This window comes from Colobus angolensis, unplaced genomic scaffold (assembly GCF_000951035.1).
Source record: "Colobus angolensis palliatus isolate OR3802 unplaced genomic scaffold, Cang.pa_1.0 Scaffold5, whole genome shotgun sequence".
Taxonomy (NCBI): Eukaryota; Metazoa; Chordata; class Mammalia; order Primates; family Cercopithecidae; genus Colobus; species Colobus angolensis.
The window spans coordinates 32265805-32281012 of NW_012118487.1; positions in this window are offsets into that span (position 1 = coordinate 32265805).

A 15208-nucleotide genomic window follows, 5' to 3' on the forward strand; every position below is an offset into this window, starting at 1 on the left:
CCTCCGGGCCAGGTGTGGGATATAATCTCCTGGTGTGCTGTTTGCTCAGACCCTTGGTAAAGTGCAGTATTAGGGTGGGAGTTACCCGATTTTCTAGGTGTTGTGTGGCTCAGTTTCCCTTGGCTAGGAAAAGGGATTCCCTTCCCCCTTGCACTTCCCAGGTGAGGCGATGCCTCGCCCTGCCTCAGCTCTGGCTGGTTGGGCTGCAGCAGCTGACCAGCACTGATTGTCTAGCACTCCCCAGTGAGATGAACCTGGTACCTCTGTTGAAAATGCAGAAATCACCCGTCTTCTGTGTTGCTCACGCTGGGAGCTGGAGGCTGGAGCTGTTCCTATTCGGCCATCTTGCTCCCCACTCCACATTTCTGTTTTTTAATAAATTACCCAAAATATTTTGGTGTAGCAGCACAAATGAACTAAGAGAATGAGCTTCAAGGGAAAAGGAGCTTTCCCGTAGGAGCTCTCATTCTCTAATTTGTTTTCAGCAGCAAAAACAAACAACAAAAAACCAGCAAGTTAATATTTCAGTGCATAATTTTGCCTAAACCATGGGCTTTCTGAGTACAAACCTTTAAAAAAGAAGATAACTCTCTTACCCTAATGTTTAGTTAGTTCATAGTAGGTTTTATTACAATTACTACTATTATTATTATTATCATTATTTGAGATGGAGTCTCCCTCTGTCACCCAGGCTGGAGTGCAGTGGTGTGATCTGGGCTCACTGCAACCTTGGCCTCCCAGGTTCAAGTGATTCTCCTGCCTCAGCCTCCCAAGTAGCTAGGACTACAGGCTCCTGCCATCACACCCGGCTAATTTTTGTATTTTTAGTAGAGACGATGTTTTGCGATGTTGGCCAGGCTGGTCTCGAACTCCTGACCTCAAGTGATCCAACCCCTTGGCCTCCCAAAGTGCTGGGATTACAGGCGTGAGCCACCAGCCTGGCCAGGTTTTCAATATATATTAGTTATGCACGCCAGCATGAACAGATGAATCACGACTTTTTCATTTTATTTCCCTAAACAGAAACTTTCAATGGACTTACTTGAATTTATAAGTTATTTCTCATCCTAGAATCCATATGTTTTCATCTTGTCCTAAGAAAACTTACCACATTAGCTTCTATACTTTTCCAATATAATCTTTCCATTCCTGTCCAATGGCTCTAGTGAAAATTAGTTATGCCGTGTTCACTTTTGCTTTGTGATTGTTTAGATTGTATTATTTTTTCCCTGTTCTAATCCTCTACATCATTCTTCAATATCATGTTGAAACTACACATTTTTTCTCATAAATTCCTTATTAAGGAAGCCAAAGTTTTCATTTCTCCTCAGACTACTATGACTTATACTGATTCATACAACTCAATTGTTACTTTTCAAATATTTCTTTGTATGACTGCTGTATATATTTTTTCTCTTCAATTAATAAAATTCTTGAGAATAAGAAACATACCTACATTTTTCCCCCTTGCTTTCATACCTAGAAGAGCACTGAGCAGATAGTAGCTGCTAAGTATATCTCACTGACTGTGTTAAATAAACAAAAGCCTGATGTTCTACGTCATTTCCTGCCTGTGCTCTGCAGTTTAATGGTCAACAGAAGATCTTTTGTGGCAATTTATGTTTCTGAGTCAAGTGCATTGTAATCAAACATCCTCCACACGAAGTCAGAAGTTAAACTCCTGCCACTTTCTTCCCCTTTTCCAAGCACAGAAGACTATTTTTCTAAGGAAATTCTGAGAAATTATGTTTCATCATAATTAGCACGTAATTCCAACTCAGTTAACCTTTGCATGCTGCATGATAGCATCTCTTTGGTTTAGCTTCAGGATGTGATGATGTCATACAGTGTAGGTGGGGAGCATATGTTATTACAACACTTTTGGAGGACAACCTAGCAATGACATCACATTTTATACATTTTATGAAAATGTATAAAGTCTTGGCTATTAAGTTCTGGTTTCTTATCCTGAGGGAATGGTCAGAAATATGTGCAGGATTTAGATGAGAATGTTGTGACATTATGAAAAGTGGAAAACAAGTTCTATGTCAAGAAATAAAGATTGATAAAATAAAGTAACATATGTATCACATATATATATGTTATGTATCAACATACATGGTTATGAAAAATAACAAAATAATTGTATCTGTGTAAGTTAGAGTTAAAAATAGATGAAAAATTTTAAAAATTAAAAATTGATGAAGAAATGCAAAATATGCAAACATAACAGATAAAATGGAGGAAGGTATAAACATTTACACAATGGTGATACTGGTGTTTATCACTAGATAAGTGGAGTGATATGTATTTTTCTCTTATTCAATTACTATTATCCTATATTTATTTTGGTTATCTTGGGTTGCTCTGGAAATTAGTAAAAACATAATTCATTTTAAATTTTAAACAAAGGTGTTAAATTATGTAATTGTCTAGGAAATTTGAAAAAGATCTATATATTCAATCAATTTAATAATGCTTGTGAATACCCAATTAACTCCAGAGAGGGGATGTGAGATGGGACTGACACACTTTTGAGATAAATGGGCTCTAGGTTGAATAAAAGGATGAAGTTACCAAGGTTTGAAAAATATTTTTTACCTGGGTACACTGGAAAAAATCCATCCTTTCCTAGAAGCTAATGGCCTTTATGCACAGCAATCTGCTACAGCAGACTGCACAATTTTATTTGCCTCCTCCAGATGATGTGCATACTAATTAGTCATGAGAATTCCCTTCTCACAAGGTCAAAGAGTTAATGTTAGAAGCATGGTTTATAGGCACTTCTTTCTTTCTACAAACAATGATAAACTTTCACATTTGGCTTATTAGAAATAAGTTTAAAATAACATTGAAAAATAAATATTTTAACAAAGAAAATTAGGACATTAAGAGGAAGAGACTGGATGATGTGTTCATGGAAGAGGCCTGTAGACTTTATAACAATAATAGTTATCATTTTTGTAGTATCTTTTGTCCTGGCTTCATGAGGATATTTTAAACAATAGTTACTTAAGATTTATGAGTGAATTTAATGAATTTCTTATTGTTGCTTTATTCTTTAATGTCTAGGTCATTCATTAATTCGTGGCATACTTACAGGCAACTTCAGAATTATTGTAGATTCCATTCTAGACCACCCCAATAAAGCTAGTATTGCAATAAAGCAAATCACACTTTTTTTTGTTTGCCAGTGCACATAGAAGTTATATTTTCACTATACTATAGTCTATTCAGTGCACAATAGCGTTAAATCTTTAAAAAAATGGACACACCTTAACTAAAAATACTTTATTGCTAAAAAACTGCTAACAGTCATCTGAGTTTTCTTTTTGCTGGTGAAAAGTCTTGCTTTGAAGTTGATGACTGCTGATGGATCAGGGTGGTGGTTGCTGAAGACTGGGTTGGATATGCCAATTTCTTAAAACTACAATGAAGTTGCCTCATTGATTAAGTCTTTGTTTCATGAAAGATTTCTCTGTAGTATGTGATGCTGTTAGATAACATTTTACCCATAGTGGAACTTATTTCAAAATTGGAGTAAATTCTTTCAAATCTTGATGCTGTATCAATTAAGCTTATGTAACATTCTAAATCTTATATTGTCATTTCAACAGTGTTCACAGCATCTTCACCAGGACTATATTCTATCTCAAGAAACTCCTTTTCTTGCTCATTCACAAGAAGCAATCCCTCATCTGTTCAAGCTTTATCATAAGATTACAACAATTCAGTCAGAGATTCTGGTTCCACTTCTAGTTCTCTTGTTATTTCCACCACTTCTGCAGTTATTTCCTCCACTGACCTCTCACCCTTCAAAATCATACATCAGGGCTGAAATCAACTTGTTCCAAACTCCTGTTAATGTTGACATTTTGACTTCCTCCCATGAATCACAAGTGTTCTCAATGGCATCTAGAATGGTGAATCCTTTCCAGAGGTTTCCAATTTATTTTGCCAAGATGTTTCAGAGGAATCACCATGGCACCTATAACCTTACAAAATGTATTTGTTAAATAAGACTTGAAAGTCAAAATTATTCCTTGATCCGTGGGCTGCAGAATAGATAAGATGTTCTGTTAGAAGTCATGAAAATAACATTAGTCTCCTTGTATATCTTCACTAGACCTTGGGTGACCAAGTGTGTTGTCAATAAGCAGTAATATTTTGGAAGGAATCTTTATTTCTGAGCAGAAGTTCTCAACAGTGGGCTTAAAATATTGAACAAACCATGCCGTAAACAGATGTGCTGTCATCCAGTTTTGTTGTTTTATTATAGAGCATAGACAGAGTAGATTTAGGAAAATTATTTAAGGCCCCAGGATTTTTGGAATGGCAAGTGAACTTTAGCTACAATTTAAAATCGCTAGTTGCATTAACCCCTAACAAGAAAGTTAGTCTGATCTTTGAAGCGAGGCATTCACTTTGCTGTAAATATGAAAGTCCTAGGTGGCATCTTCTTCCAATAGAAGGCTGTTTAATCTACACTGAAAATATGTTGTGTGTTGTAGCCACCTTCACCAATTATCTTAGTAGACCTTCCAGATAACTTATTGTAGCTTCTCCATCAGCACTTGCTACTTCACCTTGCATTTTTATGTTATGGAGACAACTTCTTTCCTTAAACCTCTTGAACCAACCTCTGCTAGCTTCCAACTTTTCTTCTACAGCTTCCTCACCTCTTTCAGTCTTCATGGAATGGAAGAGAGATAGGGCCTTACTCTGGGTTAGGCTTTGGCTTAAGGGAATGTTCTAGCTGATTTGTTCTTCTATCCAGACCACTCAACGTTTCTCCATATCAACAATAAGATTGTTTTGCCTTGTCATTCATTCATGTGTTCACTGGAGTAGCACTTTTACTTTCCTTTAATAATTTTTTCATTTGCATTTACAGTTTGTCTATTTGGTGCAGAAAGTCTAGCTTTGTGCACATCTTGGCTTTCAACATGCCTTCCTCATTCAACTTAATCCTTTCTAGATTTTGTCTTAAAGTGAGAGACTTGAGATTCTTCCTTTCACTTGAACACTTAAAGCCAGTTGTAGGGTTATGAATTAGCCTAATTTCAATCTCATTGTGTCTCAGAGAATAGGAAGACTCAAGAACAGGGAGACAGAAGACTGGATAACCAATTCGTGGAGATGTCAGAGCACACACAACATTTATTCGTTAAGTTTTCTGTCTTATGTAGGCACAGCTGTGGTCCCCCAAAATAATTGTGATAATAACGTCAAAGATCACTGATAACAGATCACCATAACAGATATAATCATAATGGAAAATTTTGCAATATTGGAAGAATTACCAAAATGTGACACAGAGACAGGGAGTAAGCACATGCTTTTGGAAAAATGACACCAATAGATTTGCTAGATGAAGGGTTGCCACAAATCCTCAATCTGTAAAAATCACAAAACCTGTGAAGCACAATAAAGCAATGTATAGTAAACCAAGGTATGCCTGTATTTTTATATGTATTTATTGAGCACCTGCTGTGTTCTCAGTGCTGTGCTGAGGTTCAGAAGTTCTGCTCTTAAGGAGTTTATAGTCTAATTGAGGAATAAAGGGAACTCAATTTATATTCCTATGCTTTTCACTTCTAGCTAACAATCTTGGTTCTTAGCACATTCCTATGGTATTTTAAATGGGTTCTTTCGGACAGAAATAGCATATGACAGGATTTCCCTGGTTGGCACTTTACCACCACAGGAAGCTGTTCAGGCCAGGCCTTTATAAATCTGAGATTCCTGAGTACCCACAGACAGGACTCTTGGGACTCAGTATTCTGGGAATCCCTCAGCCTTAGCCAGCCACACTCTCTATGTCTTATCATTTTTTCTCATACTCTGACCAATATATAAGTCCCTTAAGGCACACTGCAATTTTCTCTCAGGCTTTAGCTCCTTGCATTCACCATTCCACTCCTCCTTTCCTCTCTTCATTTTTCCTCTGAGTGTTCCCCGCAGCTCCAGTAAAGTCACTTCCAAGTCAACGTATACAACAGAACTTCCTTACAACCCTTGGCTTCAATTCAATGCCTATGTTTGTCCACACACCACAACTCATTATAAATGCCTAGCTTCAGCCCCCAGCATCCACTGCAAATAGCCCACATAGTCATGAAATCTGTTTTTTTTTTTTTTTTTTCCCAGAGTTTTACTCTGTAGACAAGGCTGGAGTGCAGTAGCGATCTCAGCTCACTGTAACCTCCACCTCCGGAGTTCAAGTGATTTCCAGCTGATTTTTTTGTATTTTTAGTAGAGATGGGGTTTCACCATGTTGGTCAGGCTGGTCTCAAACTCATGACCTAAAGTGATCCACCCACCTCGGCCTCCCAAAGTGCCAGGATCACAGGGGTGAGCCACTGCACCAGGCCTATAGTCATGAAATCTACTGTGCACTTTTGAATCATTCTCTTCAATGATCTAATAACAGCATTCTGTGCTTTACAAAGCCAAGCTTCACTTGGCTTAAAAGACAACACTTCTTTTTCTTCCCCTTTCTGGTGTTTCTCTCTCCCCAGTTCATTTTTTTCCCTTGAAATATTGCTGCATTTCATCTTGCATCATGGATCTTCTGCTTGTCTCACGCTAGATATCCCTTTCAGATGATTTCATTACTGCCGTGACCTTAATCTACTTACATAAGACTGCCAAATCTCTCTCACAGCCCAGATCGCACTCTTAAATCTCTCCCTATGAAACTCCCCAAGGTATATTGTACATTCTCTGTTCACTAAGTGGAATTCAAGATCCTTTCTGCAAATATGCTTCCCCTTCACCAATCCTCAGTTCAGTAAATAGTACCACACTCCATCCTTGTCTGGAAACTTTGGAATCACATTTAATTTTTTTGTTCTTCCTCTTTCTCCTTATCTAATCTGACACAAGTCTTATCAATATTTTTCTGTCTGTAGAAGCAGTCTATTTCTCTCTGTCATCCTGAAAAGATTCTGACACAGGCCACCTGAATTACTGAAACTGCCCCTAAACTAGCCTCCTTCCATTCCACTTTTATAAAACATTAAAACTCTTCACTTAATATAGTTCGAACAACTTAAAACTCTTCATTATAATAAAGCTTGGACAATTTCCCATGGCTTACAAGATGTGATGGACAGACTCTAGGGTGGCCCACATTACCCCTCCTTTATGTTTCTGGCACTCATAGCCTTGTACAAGCCCCTCTCATTGAGTATGGTGAGGTCTGTAACTGGCTTCTAAACAATAAAATATGGCAAAAGTGATTACATTATGTCTTGCCAGCCAACTCACTATAGAGACTCCTATTGCTTGTTTGATGAATCAAGCGGCCATGTGGAGGAAATACATGTGGCAAAAAATCGCAAGGCAGCCTCTAGAAGCTGACCTCTAGAAGCTGAGAGTCACATTTAGTAGCTGATAGCCAGCAAAAATCCAGGCCCCACAGTCCTATATCTTTGAGGAATTCTACCAACAACCTCAATGAACTTGGAAATGAACTTACACCCTGTTGAGCCTTCATGTGAGAATTCAATAAAAGAGGGGCAGGGGAGGTATGGAGGACTGAATCGGGGCAAGGAATTATTATGATTATTATTTTATTTATTTATTTATTTTGAGACAGAGTTTCACTCTTGTTGTCCAGGCTGGAATGCAATAGTGTGATCTCCGCTTACCACATCCTCTGCCTCCTGGGTTTAAGCGATTCTCCTGCCTCAGCCTCCCCAGTAGCTGGGATTACAGGCGTCCACCACCACGCCCAGCTAATTTTTGTAGTTTTAGTACAGACAGGGTTTCACTATGTTGGCCAGGCTGGTCTCAAACTCCTGACCTCAGGCGATCCATCCCCCTTGGCCTCTCAAGGTGCTGGGATTACAGGCAGGAGTCACCGTGCCCGGCCATTATTATTATTTTTTTAAATTCTCCAAGTACCAAATCTTTGCCAAGTATTGGGCTGTATAGCCAAAGCTGAACAAAGCAGGCCCAGGCCCAGATTTGTGGAACTTATAGAATATAATAGAAAGCAGATATTTCACAATTAATTATCCTAAAATAATTCCTTGTCCTGAATCAGTTCACCTCCCCTGCCCCTCCTTCATTCCTTACTCCTCTCAATACATGAACTCTTATTCCTTAGATCTCACCTTAAGTGTTAATTTCTCAGTGAGGACTTCTTCGATCCTAGAGCAGTTTAGAGCCTTCTGATAACGTGCCTGATATATGCTCCATAGTACCCTGAACTGCATGTGATAAGACATATGCCATTTGAGGATAATTAATTGTGAAATATCTGCTCTCTATATATTCTATACATTCAATAAGAACTGGGACTGTGCCTGCTTTGTTCAGTTTTGGCTATACAACCCAATACTTGGCAAAGATTTGGTACTTAGACAATTTTTTTTAAATGAAATGAGTTAAGTGAAGCAGGAAAGACTGACAAAAGCATTTGGGGCAGAAAGAAGATACTCAGATTTTCTTGTGCTTGCATTGCTGTTTAGTAACAACTTACTGCACAGGTATTTATAATAGTCAAAAGTGATGGAGACTCTTTATTTATCATGTATATTTAGTAGACATGGAGCCAGAATTTTTAAGATTGAAGTGATGAAAATGAGAGGAAGAAGGGTAAACTCCTGCCAAAGAAACACAACCCAAGGTGAAAAGCACATTCTCAGATATAAAAGAAAACATCAAACCTTGGTTTTCCTTTGGTTCATTTATAAACAATGACAATAACAAGACAGCAACAATAACAACAAAACACAAATGTGTCAAGCCCTATGCTGGGTGTTTGGAATACAGTGAAAGACAAGCGGGGTCTCATTCAGGAGGTGAGAGAGGAGTCCTGCAAACACAATTTGTTTGTTGGAAACACAACAAACACATGGGAAAGAACTATATGGGGAGACCATTGGTCTGTATGACTGTTTCAGTACCAGTACAATGCTGTTTTGGTTACTGTAGCCTTGCAGTATAGTTTGAAGTCAGACGGGAAAGAACAGGGGCTCAGGAGGGATTACACACCATGAAAGGTCCTTCTGTGGAGGAGATCAAGTCCCTAGGAGGGGAAGACGTTCATTTCTTCTTGATCACCAAAGTTCTGGGAACAACAGAATAATACAAACATTCCAACTTTTAAAATATGTCTGTGAGAATAAAGCATAAAACAGAAAGAAAGAAAAAACAATTCATAGTGAAAATAGACAAATACAAAAATCGTATTGATTTTAATGATAAAATATTTTTTGTAAACCACTTAAATTTATATTTTGTCATTTGATTTTCATAGCAATCTTTTACAGAAAGTAAAGCAATCATATGTAATTCCTTTTATACACGTGAAAATAGGACCTCAGAGAAGTTAAATAAGTGGCTTAAGATCACAGATGGTCTTTGAATCATTCTGCTCATTTCAAATAAAAAGTACTGCTCAGTGGATCCCATATAAATAATTAATGAGAAAAACCTTAGTGTATTGTATGGGCAGCAGTTTCCAAAAAAACTTTGTTTATTTTGTTGGTCAATATCTAATTAAGCATATAAAATAGATGATGGCATTTAAACTTAATCCTGTGGTTAACTTAGTCAAATGGGTATATAGTGTCTTTCAACTACTTTTTGTCTTCTTGCATGTATTGATGAGTGTGTGTTAATTAAGAAGCCTACTAATATCTATAGTATTTTTTTTGATGTAATTTAAAGACATTTCCATGTCTTATGTCCTCTAAGGAGACGAAGAACAAATGATAGCATTAGGAAAAAATGTAATATTCGGAATATCTGTAGTTACTTTGTCACCTTTGTCCCACTTCAGATGCTCTGAAATTCTCATCCCTCCTTTTTGATATATGCCCATAACAGCAGAAAAGTGAGGATATCAGAGATACAAAACACACCAATCATAATAATTTGCAATGATAAGGAAGTGAATAACAATAGCTACTATAATGCCAAATATGTGGCCATCCCGGTGTTAGAGGTTTATTGGCATTACTTATTTTTATTTTTATTTTACCTTAAGTTCTGGGATACAAGTGCAGAAAGTGTAGATTTGTTGCATAGGTTTATCTGTGCCATGGTGGTTTGCTGCACCTATTAAACCGTCATCTAGATTTTAAGCCCTGTATGCATCAGCTATTTGTCCTAATGCTCTCCCTCCCCTCACCCCCATCCCCCAGACTGGCCTCAGTGTGTGTGGTTCCCGTCTCTGTGTCCACGTGTTCTCATTGTTCAATTCCCACTTATGAGTGACAACATGCGGTGTTCATTTTTTTGTTCCTGAGTTACTTTGCTGAGGATGATGGCTTCCAGCTTTATTCATGTACCTGGAAAGGACATGATCTTATTTTTTTATGGCTGTGCAGTATTCCATGGTGTATATGTGCCACATTTTCTTTATCCAGTCTTTCATTGATGGGCATTTGGGTTGGTTCCATGTCTTTGCTATTGTAAATAGTGCTGCAATAAACATATGTGTGCATGTGTCTTTACAGTAGAATGATTTATGTTCCTTTGAGTATATACCCAGTAATGGGATTGCTGGATCAACTGGTATGTCTGGTTCTAGATCCTTGAGGAATCGCTACACTGTCTTCTACAATGGTTGAAATAACTTACATTCTCACCAAATCAGTGTATGTTTGTTGGCTGCGTAAATGTCTTCCTTTGAGAAGTCTCTGTTCATATCCTTTGCTCAGTTTTTGATGGGGTTGTTGGGTTTTTTTCTTGTAAATTTGTTTACATTTCTTATACATTCTGGATATTAAATCTTTGTCAGATTGGTAGATTGCAAAATTTTTCTCCCATTCTGTAGGTTGCCTGTTCACTCTAATAATAGTTTATTTTGCTGTGCAGAAGCTCTTTAGTTTAATTAGAGCCCATTTGTCAAACTTGGCTTTTGTAGTAATTGCTTTTGGAGTTTTCATCATGAAGTCTTTGCCCGTGCTTATGTCCTGAATGGTATTGCCTAGGTTTTCTACTCAGGTTTTTATGGTTTTGGGTTTTACATTTAGATCTTTAATACATCTCTAGTTAATTTTTGAATAAGGTGTAAGGAAGGGTTCAGTTTCAGTTTTCTTCATATGGCTAGCCAGTTTTCTCAGCATCATTAAATAGGGAACCCTTTCCCCATTGCTTGTTTTTGTCAGGTTTGTCAAAGATCAGATGTTGTAGATGTGTGATGTTATTTCTGAGGTCTCTGTTCTATTCCATTGGTCTGTATGATTGTTTTGGTACCAGTATCATGCTGTTTTGGTTACCGTAGCCTTGTAGTATAGTTTGAAGTCTGGTAGCATGATGCCTCCAGCTTTGTTCTTTTTGCTTAGGATTGTCTTGGCTATACAGGCTCTTTTTTGTTTCCATATGATTTTTAAAGTAGTTTTTTTCTATTTCTGTGAAGAATGTCAATGGTAGTTTGATGGGAATAGCATTGAATTTATAAATTACTTTGGGTGGTATGGCCATTTTCATGATATTGATTCTTCCTATCCATGAGCATGGAATGTTTTTCCATTTGTATGTGTCCTCTTTTATTTCCTTGAGCAGTGGTTTGTATTTCTCCTCAAAGAGATCCTTCATGCCCTTGTTAGTTGTATTCCTATGCATTTTATTCTCCGTAGCCTGGAGCTGTAGAGATGGCTGCCACCATTCCCCTGGCCTGGGAGCTTAGTGTGTTAGGCAGCTATCAGTCCCACTGTTGGCTGTTGCTCCTCCCATGAGGAGCTCAAATGGTTTAGACAGCAGGCAGCCTCAGCTTTGGTGCTTGTCTCCCATCATCCCCGGGGAGCTGGGCAGGCTTAAGCAGATTCTAACTTAGTGGCTGTTAAGAATCTGTGTGGCTCTGTGATTGGGACACTAGGCCCCTGTGGCATGGGGTCATGATTGGGTCTGCTGATCCGGGGGTGCACAGTTTTCCCAGGGTGGGTAGCACCCTCACTCACCACCTCCTTTGGCTAGGGGTGAGGGAGCCCCTGCCCCGTGTGGCTCTCAGGTGGGCTGCTGCACCACACTGCTCTTCCTTCCTCTCACTGGGTCATGCCAGCCACCTAGTCAGTTCTGATGACAGAACCTGGATACCTCAGTTGTCTGTGCAAGATTCACATGCTGTTATGGTTCTTTTCTTTTCTTTTCCTTTTTTCTTTTTCTTTTTTTCTTTTTGAGACGAAGTCTCACCCTGTCACCCAGGCTGGAATACAGTGTGCAATTTCGACTCACTGCAACCTCCACCTCCCAGGTACACACAATTCTCCTGTCTCAGCCTCTTGAGTAGCTGGGACTACAGGCACTCGCTACCACGCCCAGCTAATTTTTGTATTTCGAGTAGAAATACGGTTTCACCATATTGTCCAGGCTGGTCTCGAACTCCTGACTTCAAGTGATCTGCCCACCTCAGCCTCCCAAATTGTTGGGATTTTAGGCATGAGCCATGGTGCCCAGCCTGTTATGGTTCTTTTGACAGGAGTCTCAGATTGCCGCTGCTTCTAGTCAGCCATCTTGGCCCCGCCCCAGCATTAATTCACTTAATCCTTGCCACAGTACTATGTTGGGATTACTTAGGAAATTCTGAGAGCAAACTAACCATACACTTCACTTAGGGGAAAACGAGACTGAAACCAGAGCTAGAAGGTCATTAGATCTGTGACCACACTAGAGATCAACTTCTCTTGCAGTTTCTCTCCCAGGTCCTACAGAGCCTGTCCCTTGTAGTGTTTGTGTTTCTCTCAGCATGCCTCTTAAATTCTCCTTTTGTTTCTGAGTGTCCAGTCCTCTGTGAATGCTCCAATCCCAGTTTTCAGGAAGAACATCTAGAACGCAATCCAAATGCCTAACCACGGCCACGGGCCCTGCCTTGTCAGGACGCTTCCCAGCTGCTAGTCTTCTGCTGCCTCACTCTCTGCCTTATTTCTGGCCCCATTCTCAGTCTTCTGACATTTTGCTTGCTTTCGCCTTTCTCAACTTAAGTCTTCTTCTTGCGTGGCTCCTTAGGGTTTCAGCTTAAATGTTCCTTCTTCAAGAAAAAATTCTGTAACCTAATTTAGGTCTCTTAATAGCTTCTAACCACCTCCACCACTCTCTGTTTGTTTCTCTCACAGAAATAATCACAGCCTGTAAATATTTTATTTCATGCTTATTTGTGTATTGTTCATCACATCCATTAGACTATATGTTCATGAGGGCAGTAATACTGTTCACCTTCGCTGTTGAATCCTTAGTGCCTGGTACAAGTTATAGAACAAATAAGAGGCCACTGTAACTATTTTTTTTAATGAAAAAAATGAATCCATAAATTGGCTAACTACCATCACCCTCCTTTAGTGGAGGGCTTCCAGAACACCCCATTGGATTCCTGGCAAAACTCTGGTTGGAGCACAGGTCAACTGACCTCTGTGAGATGAGTGACTGTCTCCAGAGAAAGAATTTCTAGGTGCTGCCTTCCAGAGCAGGGAACTGTGAGTGGGACAGTTCCATTTAAAAGACTTGAAGATGTGACTGAAATGTAATATTCAGCTTTAAAGCAAACTCAGAGAAGTTAATTGTCTTTTTCAAGGTCAGTATTTGAATCTGGATTTGTGTGACATTAAAGCTCAGAATGTGTCCATGCCAAACAAGCCCCAGCTGATATGATAAAATTAACTTTCTTATCTGTCAGTCTTCAATTGACATTGTGTTCTGCACCTCTGCAGGAGGAAAAAAAAAAATAGGAGGAGAATGGTTGCTGGGCAACCAAGGCACCAGGATGTCCTGGTTGCAGCATAATCAGTTGAAACCTGGAAAGCCTCCCAGGATTAGATTACCAGGAGTAATTATTTGTCTTGCCTCTAATATCCTATCTGAGTTGCCTTGAATTCCAGTCTCACATATGAAAATTATAAGCATTATCTCCAATTTCATATCATCTAGAATGTAATTATGCTCTGTGAGATAATTTAAGTCTATTGGCTGATGATTTAATCTATTGAGAAATTTATCCAAAATTATGGTATCAGCCCAGGGAGAGTTCCTCTATGAGCCATACTTTTTTAAAAAGGAAGTTTTCTTGATTTTAAGACAGTTATATTTCACCTGCATGAACTCACATATCCAAACAATTAAATTATTTAAAATATAACCAATAATTCAGATTTGTTTTAGTAGTGGATTAAGATTATAGAAACCAGCTTCACGTTTCCCAGTAAGGTACAAGTCAGCCCAATCATGCAGAACATGCAAAAAGAGGTTCCCAAACCTACTTGTTAACACTTAGTCACTCACTGGAGAGTATGAAGGGTGTGAAATGGAAGTCATTGGGCTAGTTGAAGATTGGTGAGGCTTTCTCTGGAGAGATTAGTTCTCGGTGTCCATCCTCCCTCCCCACCTCCAACCACAGTGAAGGAATAGAGTTGTGTTTTCACTTCAAGACCAGCAAGGAAGTTTCAACTGACCACCAAATGAACTTGCTGTGTGCTCCTGCATTTGAAGGACAAAGTGAACTGATGGCATCACCTATGAAATCCCAATTGTGAGAAGTTGCTTGTAGTAAGTTTCTATAGCAGGGTTGGGGTTATGTTTTTGAGAGAAACTGCCCTGCCCCTGATTACAGTACTAACGTATGTATTTCCTATGCACCTATGGGCCATGTTTGAGAAGGACGGAGGTGTTGTTTCAGACTTTGTGTGGAAGGGACATAGGGAGGGGCAGAAAGACTTCATAAGAAAAATGCCAGAAATGGTCAAAATTAAGTTAGATGCACAGGGACTGAGAGAGAAGTCGTAAGTTGTCAGCTGGAAATTAAAGTTCCATTCTTAATCATGGGATTCAGGGGCAACGTCTCCTAAGAATCTCTGTAAAGCCTCCAAGAGAGAAAACGGCAGTATTGGGATGAGTCAAAAAGAGAAGAAGACCACCACAGTCCCTTTCCACTGTAGGCTTTCTGCTGGACCAAGGCCAAGCTGCTAATCACATTCAGAGATGAGACTGGTACATTGGACTTATTGCTAAATGGAATTTGTTTTGGAGAACAACATGGCTGAAGGTCTTTTCACTGTGAAAATGTCCAGAAAATATATGGAGCCGATGTATGAGAGAAGAACCAGCTATAGAAGGACATTTCTAAACAATGATGGAAGATAACAAAACAGTTATCTTGGTTTCTTATGATGCCTGCTTCTTAAAGGCTTCAGCTATTTCTCTTCTCTTCTCTTCTCTTCTCTTCTCTTCTCTTCTCTTCTCTTCTCTTCTCTTCTCTTCT